General features: G+C 36.1%; 1 protein-coding gene across 6 annotated transcripts in view; it reads left to right on the forward strand.

Annotated features, from left to right (window-relative positions):
• The window catches only part of WASF1 (WASP family member 1), a 61,292-nt gene that overhangs the window by 22,248 nt on the left and 24,846 nt on the right, over positions 1-14,198 (forward strand). For 2 of the 6 annotated variants that reach the window (XM_004753502.3, XM_045080209.1), the window contains one exon: positions 1,882-2,002. The exons of the other annotated variants lie outside the window; for them this stretch is intronic. The gene's annotated coding sequence lies outside the window, so the exon portion shown is untranslated. The remainder of the gene's footprint in view (positions 1-1,881; positions 2,003-14,198) is intronic. 6 annotated transcript variants of the gene reach the window in all.

Consider the following 14,198-nt stretch of genomic DNA (forward strand, 5'->3'; position numbering starts at 1 on the left):
GTGAAATAGGAGAAGTGGAAAGCCTATTGTGAAGTCACAAAGTCACACTAGCAGTGATATGATTATCCCTGTGTTTCTAAGTAGCAAGATGCTTATCCTAGATACTCCAGGCACATTGGAACTAGGTTTTATTTGTCAATTAATAATTTAGGTGTTGGTAACAGGTATACATTTTTAGGTAACAAATTTTATTTTCAGGTTGGGTGTTGACCCTGGAGACTTTCTCATTTTAATTCCCTTTGGTGAATTTAGTTTTGTCCCTTCTTTCACTATCTGCTCTTGGAGAATAAACCAATATGGTGCCATACAGAAAGTAAACATTGTTTATTTTTAAAATACTTATTGAATACTTACTTTGTAACAAGCATTATGCTAAGTATTGGGACAGTAATGAATGAAACATAGTTTCTACTCTAAAGGAGGACTTTATAGCCTAGTAGGAAAGATATAACATTAAACAAGTAAATACACATTTATAAATTGAAAACATGCTATGAAGGAAATAAATAGGACACTATAATAGGATAACAAGGGGATCTATTTAAGAGGAATTAGAAAAGGCTTTCTGAGCCTTGAGAGGAAAAGGAGCCAGCAATGCTAAGGGGAAACTGTGCATACAAAGGTCCTACAGTGGCAAAGAGTTGTGTGCCAGGAGACAGTGTTTTATACGACCACTAGGATCTTGTAATCAATTTCCAGACAAATAGGGATACAGTAGGGGGGGGGCATTGAACCTGATTTTTAATTTTGATTCAGCTGTATATAAGTAAGTATTTTGGGCTAGTTACTAGCTTCCTAAACTTCAATTTCCCTTCATGTAAAGTAGGAATAGCCTCTCTCTCCCCTAAGGACTTTGTAATGACTTAATATGATGGTTAAATACATAAAAACCTGTACATCTACATGTATATAGCATTTAGCAAAGTACCTGACACAAAGTAAGAGTTTCATTTCTCTAAAAGACCTTAGCACAATACCCAGTATGTAGGTCTGTGGTAGATCCCAAAAATGACCAAATGAGCAGCTTGGCTTGGTATATCACCTATTTTTCTCATGAATGTTTCTTTTTTTCCAACTATACCCCATATATCTAATTTTGCATTACTGTATCCCTATTCCTTTTCCTTTGATAAAACCTTGGCCTATGCCTTTGTCTTTTGTACCTTGCTCCCTTTATTTCTTTATTTCTAGAATTCATGCCCCTTGAGAGGAACCTACAAGATGAAATAGAGGGGTGCTAAGTCTTCTAGAATACTGTACTCAAACTTTACCATGCATCCTGATTACCTGGGGATCTTGATCAGAAGCTCCACGGTGGGACTAAAATTCTGTAGTTCTTACACGTTCCTGGGTGATGTTAATGTTACTGCTGCTAGTTTTAGGACATACTTTGAATGAGCAATGCTATAGAAGGTCTAAATCAGAAGGAAGTTGTTTAAAAAAAAAAATTGCCTTAAAGGAGACTTAAATGATAATTTTTTTAAAAGATTTTATTTATTGATTTATTTATTTGACAGAGATCACAAGTAGGCAGAGAGGCAGGCAGAGAGAGAGGAGGAAGCAGGCTCCCTGCTGAGCAGAGAGCCGGATGTGGGCCTCCCTTCCAGGACCCCGGGATCATGACTTGAGCCATAGGCAGAGCCACCCAGGCACCCCATTAAATGATAATTTTTAAAAAATAAAAGCTCCCTTTCTTTTTCCATCATGTGAAGACACAGTAAGAATACAACCATCTATAGATTAGGAAGGAGGGCTCTGATCAAACATCTTGGTCTTGGACAGCCGTGATCTGCGTTGATATTAGACTTCTGAGTCTCCAGAACTCTGAGAAATAAATTTCTATTGTTTATAAGCCGACCAGTATGTGTTATTTTTTTACAGAAGCTCAAATGGACTAAGTAGTTTGAGTAAGAAGAGATGGAAAGGAAACAGACATCTAAATAAAATATCTTCTTGGTTCCTAATGTGGCTAGAACCCTCTTACGACTTTTTGAAAATGGTGGTAAAGTATACGTAACAAAATTTATCATTTTAACCATTTTGAAAGTGTACAGTTGCATGGCATTACATACATTCACATTTTTTTATGACTTAAATTTTATTTTTTTAGAGCAGTTTTAGGATTACAGCAAAATTGAGCACAAAGTACAGAGACTTCCCACATTCGCCTTCAGGTCACATGTGTACCTCCTCCCGGGCTATCTAACTTCTTTACATCCTGCACCACAGTGGCACATTTGTTACAGTCAGTGAACCTACACTGACATATTGCTATGACTTGGAGTCCATAATTTACTTCAAGGTTCACTCTTGGTGTTATATATTCTGTAGATTTGACAAATGTATGATAACTTGTATCCACCATTTTAGTATGATACAGAATGCTCTAAAAATCCTCTGTGTTCTGCCTGTTCACCTCTGCTTTTCTCCCTAACCCTTGACAACCACTGATTTTTTTTTTCTTTTTACTGTCTCCATAGATTTTCCTTCAGCCTTTTCAGATTGGCTTCTTTCTCTTAGTAATACACATTTAGGTTTCCTCCATATCTTTTCATGTCTTGTAAGCTCATTTCTTTTTAGCATTAATATTCTATTTGGATATACCATGTCTGTTTATCCACTCACCTGTTGAAGGACAGTTTGGTTCCTTCCAAGTTTTGCAATTACGAATAAAGCTGCTATAAACATCTATGTGCAGGTTTTTATGTGGACTTAAGGTTTCAACTCATTGGATGTGATTGCTAGGTTATATGGTCAGGGTTTGTTTAGTTTTGTAAGAAACTGCCAAACTGTCACCCAGAATGGCTATATCAGTGTGTATCCTCTCCAACAAAGAGATTTCCTGTTCTTCCACATTCTTATCAGCATTTGGATTTTGTCATTGTTTCAGGCTTGGGCTGTTCTAATAGGTATGTAGTAGTATCTCATTTTAATTTGCACTTCTCTGTTGACTTACGATGTTTTGCATCTTTGCATATGTTGATTTGCTATCTGTGTATCTTTTTTTGGAACTGTTTAGGTCTTTTGCCCAGTTTTAACTAGGTTGCTTTCTTACTGTTGAGTTTTAAAAGTTATCTGTATAGTTTGGATAACAGTCCTTTATCAGTGTTTTGTGAATATCTTCTCCCAGTCTATGGCTTGTCTTCTCATTTTCTTGGCAGTGGCTTTCACAGAGCAGAAGTTTTTTAATTTTGTAAAGTCCAGTTTATTATTTTTTATGGATCTGGGGTTATATCTAAAAAGTTATTGCCAAACTCATGGGTATCTAGATTTTCTTCTGTGTTATCTTCTAGGAGTTTTATGGTTTTACATTTTACATATAGGTCTGCAATCCATTTGGAGTTAATTTTTGTGAAAGGTATAAAGTCTATGTCTAGGGCTGCCCCGGTGGCTCAGTTGGTCAAACATTTGCCTTTGGCTCGGGTCATAATCTCAGGGTTCTGGGATCAAGCACCATGTTAGGCTCCCTGCTCAAGGCAGAGCCTGCTTCTCCCTCTCCTCCTGGCTTGTGCTCTCTTGCTGTCTCTCTCTCAAATAAATAAATAAAATCTTTTTTTAAAAAAGGTTGTGTTTACTTTTTTTTTTTTTTTTAATGCGTGAGGATGTTCAATTGTTCCAGCATCATTTAGTGAAAAGACTATCATTGCTCTATTGTATTGCTTCTACTCCTTTGTCAAGATCATATATTTATGTGAATCTATTTCTGGGTTCTTTGTTTGTTCCACTGATCTGTTTGTCTGTTCTGACATCAGTACCACACTGTCTTGATTACTGTAGCTTTATAGTAAATTTTGAAGTCAGATATATCAGTTCTCTAACTTTGTTCTTCGATATTGCGTTGGTTTTTCTGGTTCTCTTGCTTTTCTGTGTAAACTTTATAATCAATAGCCATTGATTATATTAATAGCTACATAAAGTAATGTGCTTTATATTTATAGTCAGTAGTCATTAAATGATGTGCTAAGTTTTTATTAGGATTTGCATTGAATCTAAAGATCAAGCTGGCAAGAAGTGATGTTTGACAGCATTGAGTCTTCCTATTGATGAACATTGAAATTTTTCTCCATTTACTTAGTTCTTTGATTTTTTCAAAATCAGAATTTTGAGGTTCCTCCTACAGATCTTACGTGTATTTTATTAGATTTATAGTTAAGTATTTTGGGGTTTGGGGTACTAATATCAGTGTGCTTTTAATTTCACATTTTAATTGCTTACTGTTGATATATAGAAAAACAATTTGAGTTTTGTGTATTAACCTTATATCCTGGAACCTTGCTGTAATAGCTTATTATCCAGGAGGGTTTTTTGTTTATTCTTTTGTATTTTCTTTATAAACAGTTGTGTCATCTATGAATAAAGACAGTTCTGTTTCTTCCTTCTCAATCGTGTAATTTTTTCTGTTTTTGTCTTAATTGCATTAGCTAACACTTTCAGTATAAGGTAATGAGAGAGGACATTTTTTCCTTTGTCCTGATCTTGGCAGGAAGGCTTCTAGTTTCTTACCATTAAGTGTGATGTGAGCTATAGGTTTTATGTAGATGTTCTTTGTCAAGTTGAGCAAGTTACCTTCTGTTCCTAGTTTGCTGAGTTTATCATGAATGGGTACTGGATTTTGTCAAAACTTTTTTCTGTATCTACTGATGTAATCATGTGATTTTTATTTAGACTGTAGATGTGATGGATGTAGATGTGACGGATTACAGTAATTGTGTTTTTGGGTTTTTTTTTAGTAATTTATTTTTTTTAAGATTTTATTTATTTGACAGAGATCACAAGTAGGCAGAGAGAGAGGAGGAAGCAGGCTCCCTGCTAAGTAGAGAGCTCGATGTGAGCTCCATCACAGGACCCTGAGACGATGACTTGAGCCGAAGGCAGAGGCTTAATCTGAGCCACCCAGGTGCCCCCATAATTAGTTCATTTTATTACTGAATGCTATTTTATTGTATAAACACTATTTCAGTGGATAACAGTTTGCTATTCATTCATCTGTTGATGGACATTTGGGTTGTTTTAAGGTTTTGGCTACAAATACAGCTGCTGTGACCATTCATGTAAAAGTCATTAATTGAATTTTGAATATTGAATTAGCCTTTTGTAACTGGAATGAATCCCACTTGGTTGTGGTGTATAATTTTTTATACATTGTTGAATTCACTTTGCTAATTCTATTAAGGATTTTTGCATCGGTGTTTATGAGAGATACTGGTGTGTAGTTTTCTTGAAATGTTATTTTCTGCTTTTGTTTTAGTGTAACACTGGCTTCATAAAGTTAGGGAGTAGTCCCTGTACTTCTGTCTTTATTTTATGGCTTTTGAAAAAGAAATATGCTGTCTTCCTGGCAGTATCTTAGTTTATATCTTGCTTGTCATGAGAATACTGTACAATGAAAAAGCAAAAAAGTGATTAGGTCAGAGTGGACTCTCACAGAAGAGTCATCATGGAAAAAATAGGGGAAGTAAAGTCCCTAAAAAAGAAAAAAATTTTTCATACATATCTAATCATTCTTGATGTGTTGACATCACTTTTATTCTTCAAAAACATTTTGAATTAGTTTTCTGAAATACACTCACATAAGTTCCCTGTAATCACTTCAGATATGTCTGTGAGACAGAATTCTGAATTTCACCACTTACTTTTATTCTTTCAGAATTGCCTAACAATAAACTCTGGATTTATTAAGTTCAGGTGGTGGTAAACAGGTCCCTTCATTGCATGTTTTGTTTTGGATCCCTTTTCTTTATTTGCTTTTATGTGTAAAAAAAAATTAACTTAGGTCTTCCCATATGGGCTAGGTTCTTGCTAAAATGCGTCCTTCCATTGTGGTTATGTTAAGGCAGTGCCATGGTTCTTGCTGTAATATAGCCTGTTCATAGAAGATAAGTAATATTGTTCATCATAGTAAATGAGAAATCTGGAATGCAGACATCTTTGTAATAGTGCATTGAATGCATTAAATGTAATCAATATGATACTGTATTTTATCAGGCATATAAGCAACAGAATCAAAACATTGAAAAATATGTTGGAGGGAAAAAATAGAATTTAGAAAGAAGGGACTTGTGTCTTTGCCTGTCAACTCATCTTCTTTGCTATTATTCGGCCAGTTTGTAGACTTCTTGAACATTTCTTCAGATACAGGAGAGGTCATAACTTCTCCTGAAATTTACTTTTGGAAGTCAAAAGAATCCCTCTCATTTTTCACTTCAGAAGGACCCTTAATTCTTCTCCCACCTCTCTCCCCCCAGGTCCTTAAAACGAACTTACGTGTATTACCCATGAAAAACAAAAATACATGGCCACACACAACCTTGTACAAAATGCTCATAGTAACCTTTTTTGCAGTAACTTTAAACTGAAAATAATCCTAATGTCCATCAACAGATGAACAAACTATTTATCCATACAGTGAAATACTATTCAATAAAATGAATGAATGATTGATACATGGGACAACACTGATGAATATCAAAATAACTAGGCTGAATGAAAAGAAGGCAGGAAAAAAGAAAAACCTTTATAGTTCCATTTTTATAGACTTCTACAACAAGCAAATAAATCTGTAGTGACAGAAGGGAAGTCAGTGATTGCTTGTGGTTATGGGTGGAGTGAGGTATTAAAAGGGACACAAAATTAAAGGGGTGACTGGTGATTTCACAGTGTTAAATGGTGTTAAAACTGTTTAAAAACTGATCAAACTGGGCGCCTGGATGGCTCAGTGGTTAAGCCGCTGCCTTCAGCTCAGGTCATGATCTCAGGGTCCTGGGATCGAGTCCCGCATCGGGCTCTCTGCTCAGCAGGGAGCCTGCTTCCTCCTCTCTCTCTCTCTGCCTGCCTCTCTGCCTACTTGTGATTTCTCTCTGTCAAATAAATAAGTAAAATCTTTAAAAAAAAAAAAACTGATCAAACTGTACACTCTGTGTGCAGTGTATTAATTTTCTGTTGCTGCTTAATGAATTACCAGAAATTTAGCAGATTAAAATAACCACTATTATCTAACAGTTTCATAGGTCAGAAATCTGGCTGGGCATGTCTGTTTTTCTGCTTAGAGTGTCTCACAAGGCCAAAATCAGGGTGTAAACTGAGTTATGTTCCTTTCTGGAGACTTTGGGGAAACATCAGCTTAATTTAAACTCATTGAGGTTGTCAGAATCCATTTCCTGCTGTTACCGAGTTCAAGTTCCTGTTTTATTCCTGCCTGTCAGGTTGCTCTTAGCTCCTGGAAGCCACACTCAGGTCCTTTCAAGTGGTCCCCTCCCTCTTCAGGCTAGCCGTGGCACAGTGAATCTCCTTCATGCTTTGAATCTGACTTCCTCTTCTGCTATCAGTTGGAAAAAACTCTGCTTTTAAATGGTTCATGTGATTAGAGTAAGCCCACACATTTAATCTCCCTATACTGAGTTAGCTAATGAATGGCTATAATTCCATCTTCAAAAATCTCTCTTAACATGCAATATAGCAATCATAGAAGTAGCACTAGGGGCAGATTTGGGGGCCATCGTAGAGTTCTGTCTACTACATGTAGTATATCAAGCCTCAGTTATACCTCATTAAAGTTTATATGTTTTTTTCCTAAAAATAGGACAAAAGACCAAAAGTAATAGTAATGATAGTAATAATAAATACTTGCAAATGGATGATTGTGAGACTCAAATAGAATGCAGATTGATTATTCTCATTGATTTGATTCAGCATAGCATTTCTATGTCCAAGTTGGGATAACTAAAAGGTTAATAATATTTGTATTCTCTTTCACCTGTCAAGAGAGAAAACACTACAAAAGTGAGGATGTAACTAAGAATTGAATATGATAGAAGTGATTTTGTAAGTTTCACAAGTTCTTGACTCAAAATTGTGATTAATATTGTGACTCAATGTGTGTCTATAAATATAAATTCAATATTTTAAAACCTCAACTTTTAATTAAATTCATATAATAGATGACTTAGTGTAGCTTTGTGCATTTTGTTGATCTTGTTATTAGTTAGGCCAGTCATAAAATTCTTGAGTATACAGAAATCTTACAGAATGTAGGGAATAGTGTTTCTATAGCATGGGAGAGGTTTTATGTACTGATTGTTTACTTCACAGGAAAGATTTAATCAAGAATAATACATTTAATATTTTATTATAATAATGGCAAAAGACTTTAGATATTAAACTCTTTGATAGATTAGATGAAAGTTCAGAATAAAATGTGATTCGTCTTGCTTGGGTCATCAAATTATTAAAGTTTACGGGCACCTGGGTGTCTCAGTTGAGCATCCAACTCTTGGTTTTGGCTCAGATCATGGTATCTTGGGTTGCAGGGTGGAGGCTAGTATCAGGCTCCACTCAGCAGGGAATCTGCTTGAAGATTTTCTCCCCCAACTTGCCCTCCACTCACTTTCTCTCTCTCTAAAATAAGTAAATCTTTAAAAAGTTATTAGTGTATAATACCAAGTGTTAGCAGGGATGTCAAATTGCTGGAATTATGATAAATTGCTGGTGGGGGTATAAATTGGATCAAACACTTTGGGAAACCATTTAACGATACTTGCTAAAGCTATACATACATATGTGTATATATACCACTTATATGATGCACTGGTTTACTGCCTCATCCTTTCACATTTAGTCCAGAAGAAACAGTAAAATCTCTTTAAAATTCTCTAAAATCGAATGTTTGTGATCTTTTACTCCTTAAGAAGAATCATGTGTTCTTCCTTAAATATCAAAAAGTTCAAAATCTACAATTTGATGACATTTTTTATCTTGTGTTTCCATCTCCATGTACATTTCAGGCAAGTTTCCTTATATTTCAGGCAAGTTTCCTTATATATCTTTCCTTATGCCTGACTTAACCTATCTTCTTACTATTTTATCCATTTTGGGCTTCAGTGCTATCCAACAGACCTTTCTGCAATAATGGTGTAATGTTCTGTAGCTGTGTTGTCATATGTGGCTAGTGGATTGAAGAACTGATTTTTAAATAATTTATTTGTTTTTAAATTAGCTACATGGGGTTAGCAGTGAAATATAGCACACAGGTCTATTATCACTATCATGTTGCCTTAACCTCTTTAGCTTGTTTTGATTTCATTCTCTTTGATCACCCAATAATGTGTTTTATCCTACTTTTAAACCTTAGTCATCCATATGTTCAATTTTAATACTTTTGAGTTTTTGGAATATATCTTTGCTCCTCATTATCTTGTAAGCTTTTGGGTGGTAAGGCATTTTACTTCTTTTGTGTCTCTTTTGCCACCAAATTTTGATCATCATGCATAATGTGGAAGTAATATTTAAGGAGGTAGTCATCTGAGAATTGGGGAACTTCAAAATAACCACTGGAAAATTTTTAAGGTATTGTGAAATTTGGGAGACTGTTTTCTCAAGAATATAAAATGGATTTAAAAAAAATTTTTAAGATTTTATTTATTTATTTGACAGATACAGATCACAAGTAGGCAGAGAGGCAGGCAGAGAGAGAGAGAAGAGGAAGCAGGCTCCCTGCAGAGCAGAGAGCCAGTTGTGGGGCTCAATCCCAGGACCCTAGGATCATGACCGGAGCCGAAGGCAGAGGCTTTAACCCACTGAGCCATCCAGGTGCCCCTATAAAATGGATTTTTAAAATGCATTTTAAAAATGGATTTTATAGGAGAAGGAAAGAAGAAATGAATTGGGGGAAATTGGAGGGGAAGACGAAGCATGAGAGACTGTGGATTCTGAGAAATAAACAGGGTTTGGGAAGGGAGGATGTGGGGGATGCATGAGCCTAGTGGTGGGTATTAAGGAGCTCACATATTGCAGGGAGCACTGGGTGTGGTCCATAAACAATGAATCTTGGAACACTGAAAAAATAAAATTAAATTAAAAAAATAAATAGGGGCCCCTAGGTGGCTCAGTGGGTTAAAGCCTCTGCCTTCGGCTCAGGTCATGATCTCAGGGTCCTGGGATTGAGTCCCGCGTCGGGCTCTCTGCTCAGTGGAGAGCCTGCTTCCTCCTCTCTCTCTCTCTGCCTGCCTCTCTGCCTACTTGTGATCTCTCTCTGTCAAATAAATAAATAAAATCTTTAAAATAAATAAAAATGGATTTTAAGATGCATTTTTAAACAGATTAAGAGAAGAAGAGTGGGTAAAAACCTGGAAACCTAAAATATAATCATAGCTCTGCTGCCAATTTTGTTAATAACTCAGACAAGTTTCTTAACTGTTTCAGGTAAATTTGTTCATCTACAAAAATGAAAGATGAATTAGTTGGCTTCCAATATATGTTCCAGCTTATGAGTCTTAAAAATAGCTGGGTTTTCTGAATTGAAAACTATTAAGAGTGGGAATTAATGTTGGTACTAGTTTTATTTTGTATTTTTAAAAATGTTCAGGAAGAGAAGTACATGTTGAAATGCTCAGGTTTGAAAAGCCAGAACACTCCTCTCTGTAGTGAAAAGCCAAGATAAAAAGTTACGTGAAGATCTCATGAGACTAACGAGTGGGCAGGAAAATAGCAAATCACCTTTCTTGTAGCAAATAGTAAATGCAACTAAAGAAAAATAAAACTATATATGATTATTTTTCCCAAGTAATTAGTTGCAAATTCAGGAATGAAATTTAGGAGAAAATGACAGCGTGTTATAATGAAGGAAGCAACTGAACTGGAAGTCTGAGTGAGAGGATTATCCCTCCAATGCCAGTAATTATCTGTAGGACGGTATGTGGTAAACTTTGAAAACATACTTACTTTTGCATGCTGTAGCATTGTCTCTTGACACCTTTAGGACCATAGCATAAACCAAAGAGAATGCCCATATTCTTTTCAAAAGACCTAGAAATAATTCCATTATGTTTCATCTGACTGTTTTTCTGAGTCAGCTGGCAGAAGTACAAGCTGCCTTTGTTTTCTGTTATCCTCTGAACTCACATCTTACACTGCTTTGAACAGTTCCTCATTTGACCCATTTCTCCATCTTTCCCAAATCCTTCCACTGTGCTCCAGAGAGCTTCTGCTTCTGTGACTTGCAGACTTCCCTGTGTATAGTTATTTTTGTCCTCTTTTCCAAACTTAAACCTTCATTCTCCTTGCCTTAACTGATAACTAGCTAGTCCCTAAAATTAGTTTCATCCGTACCCTCTTGTGTGAGAGTGCTACCTATATTCATAAATCCCACATATATTAAACTTGGAAAAGATGTGGGTCAGTATTTTCTTTGCTCTCTGATGTTGCTTCTGTATCGTTTTCTTCTCTTTAAAATGAGTCAAAGAGGGGTGACTGTGTGGCTCAGTTGGTTGAGCACCAAGTTTTGGCTTCCACTCAGGTCAGGATCTCACGGTCGTGAGATTAAATTCCAGGTGGGGCTCCGTGCTCAGAGCAGTCTGCTTGAGATATTCTCTCTCCCTCCACCCTACTCTCTCTCACTCACAGACATTATCTTTAAATAAATCTTTGAAAAAATGAATCATAGAGTACTGTCAATTCTATCTCTTAGTGATTAATGTTGGTGAGAAACTACAATAGTAGTAATATTTACTGTGCACTGATCATGTAAGAGAGACTCCCCTCTAAGCTTTCTTGAGATGTAAGTAATATCTAACAATGTGATAATTTGAAATACATATATTGTGAAATGTTTACAATAGCACACCCTTCATGTCACATAATTACCATTTATTGTTGTGAGCACATTTAAGATCTCTTTTAGCAGTTTTTAAGTATATAATACAATATTGTTAACTATAGTCTTCCTGTAATTACATTCCCAGAACTTACTTGTCTTATGCTGTAAGTTTGTTTGTACCCTTTGACTAACATTTCCTCATTTCTCCCAACCCCCAGCCCCTAACAAGCACCATTCTGCTCTGTTTTCTATGAGTTCAGCTTTTTTATTTTTATTTTGTTCAGCTTTTTTAGATTTCACATATAAGTGAGATCATACTGTATTTTTCATTCTCTGACTTATTTTACTTAGCATAATGCCCTCAGGGTTCAGCCATGTTCTTGTAAGTGACAGGATGTCATTTTTTATGGCTGAATAAAATTTCATTGTATGTATTTACCACAACTTTTTTATCCATTCATTCCCCAGTGGCCACTTTGGTTGTTTCCATGTCTTGACTATTGTGAATAATGCTGCCGTGAACATAGGGATGCAGATATATCTTCAATCTAATGATTGCATTTTGGAGAATATATACCCAGAAGTGAGATTGCTGCATCATATTGTAATTGTATTTTTGATTTTTTTTTTTTTTGAGCAACTTCCATACTGGTTCTCAGTGGCTGTGCCATTTTATAAACCCACCAGCAATGTACAAGGTTTCCCTTTTCTTCTTATCCTCACCAGCACTTGTTATCTCTTGTATTTTAGTAATAGCCATTCAAACATAGGTGAGGTCATACCTCATTATGATTTCGATCTGCATTTCCCTGAGATTAGTGATGTTGAGCATCTTCATGTACCCATTGGCCATTTGTACATTGTCTTAGAAAAATGTTTGTCTATTCATTCCTCTTCCTGTTTTTTAATTGGATTGTTAGTGGTTTTTGCTGTTGAGTTGTATAAGCTCCTTAGGTGTTTTGGATAGTAACCCCTTATCATTTAAATGGTTTGCAAGTATTTTTTTCCATTCTGTAGGTTGCCTCTTGATTTTGTTGATTTTTTTCTTTATCTGTGCAGAAGCGTATTAGTTTGCTGTAGTCACACTTGTTTATTTTTGCTTTTGTTCCTTGTGTTCACCATATCTCATTCATAAACTCATTGCCAAGAGCTATGTTAAGGAGATTTTTCCCTGTGTTTTCTTCTAAGAGTTTTATGGGTTTTGTTCTTACACTTAAACTTAACTTTAATTCATTTTGAGGTAATTTTTTTTAAAGATTTTATTTATTTGTCAGAGAGAGCGAGCACAGGCAGAGAGAGTGGCAGGCAGAGTCAGAGGGAGAAGCAGGCTCCCTGCGGAGCAAGGAGCCCGATGTGGGACTCGATCCCAGGACGCTGGGATCATGATCTGAGCCGAAGGCAGCTGCTTAACCAACTGAGCCACCAAGGCATCCCCATTTTGAGTTAATTTTTGTGAGTGGTGTAAGATAGGGGTCCAGTTTCATTTTCTTGCATGTGAATATCCAGTTTTCCCAGCACTGTTTATTGAAAGGACTATCTTTTCCCCATTGAGAATTCTTGGCTTCCTTGTCAGGTATTAACTGACCACGTATGCATTGTTTATTTCTTGTCTCTCACTTCTGTTCCATTGACCTGTGTGTTTATTTTCATGCCAGTACAATACTATTTTAATTATTATAGCTTCCCAGTGTTGTTTAAAACCAGTAAATGTGATGCTTCCATCTTTGTTCTTCTTCGGTATTGCTTTGGTTCTTGGGGTCTTTTGTGGCTTCATAAAAATGTTAGGTTGCTTTTTCTATTCTTGTGAAAAATGCCATTAGAATTTTGATGGGGATTGCATTGAATCTGTAGTTTCCCATTTATTTGTGTCTTTAGTTTCTCTCATCAGTGTCTTATGATTTTCATCATACAGTTCTTTCACCTCCTTGGTTAAATTTATTCCTAAGAATTTTATGGTTTTTGATGCTATCATATATAGGGTTGTTTCCTTTATTTCTTTCTCAGATGGTTTGTTGTTTCTGTATAGAAATACAACTGATTTTTGGTATATTAATTTGATTCTGCAACTTTATTGAATTTATTAGGTTTTTTTTTTTTTTTAAGATTTTATTTATTTGAGAGAGAGAGCATGAAGGGGGGAGGAAGAAGCAGAATCCCCACTGAGTAGGGAGCTGGTGCTGGACTCAATCCCAGGACTCTGGGATCATGACCTGAGCCAAAGGCAGACGATTAACTGACTAAGCCACCCAGGTACCCCAGCCTATAGTTTTCTTGTAGTCTATCTGGCTTTGATAAGGATTATGCTAGCTTCATCGTTTGGGAGTATTATTTACTCTTCAATATTTGGGAAGAGTTTAAGAAGGATTGGCTTTAATTCTTCTTTAAATGTTTGGTAGAGGGGCACCTATGTGGCTCATTTGATTGACTGACTGACTGACTGCCTTCCACTCAGGTCATGATCCTAGAGCCCTGGGACCAAGTCCTGCATCAGGCTCCCTGCTCGTGGGGAGTCTGCTTCTCTCTCTGATCCTCTCCCCGCTCGTGTTCTCTCTCTCAAATACATAGATAAAACCTTTTTTAAAAGTTTTTAAAAATAAATGTTTGGTAG

The sequence above is a fragment of the Mustela putorius genome, unplaced genomic scaffold (assembly GCF_011764305.1).
Source record: "Mustela putorius furo isolate JIRA1106 unplaced genomic scaffold, ASM1176430v1.1 tig00000450_pilon_pilon_pilon, whole genome shotgun sequence".
In the NCBI taxonomy this organism is placed as follows: Eukaryota; Metazoa; Chordata; class Mammalia; order Carnivora; family Mustelidae; genus Mustela; species Mustela putorius.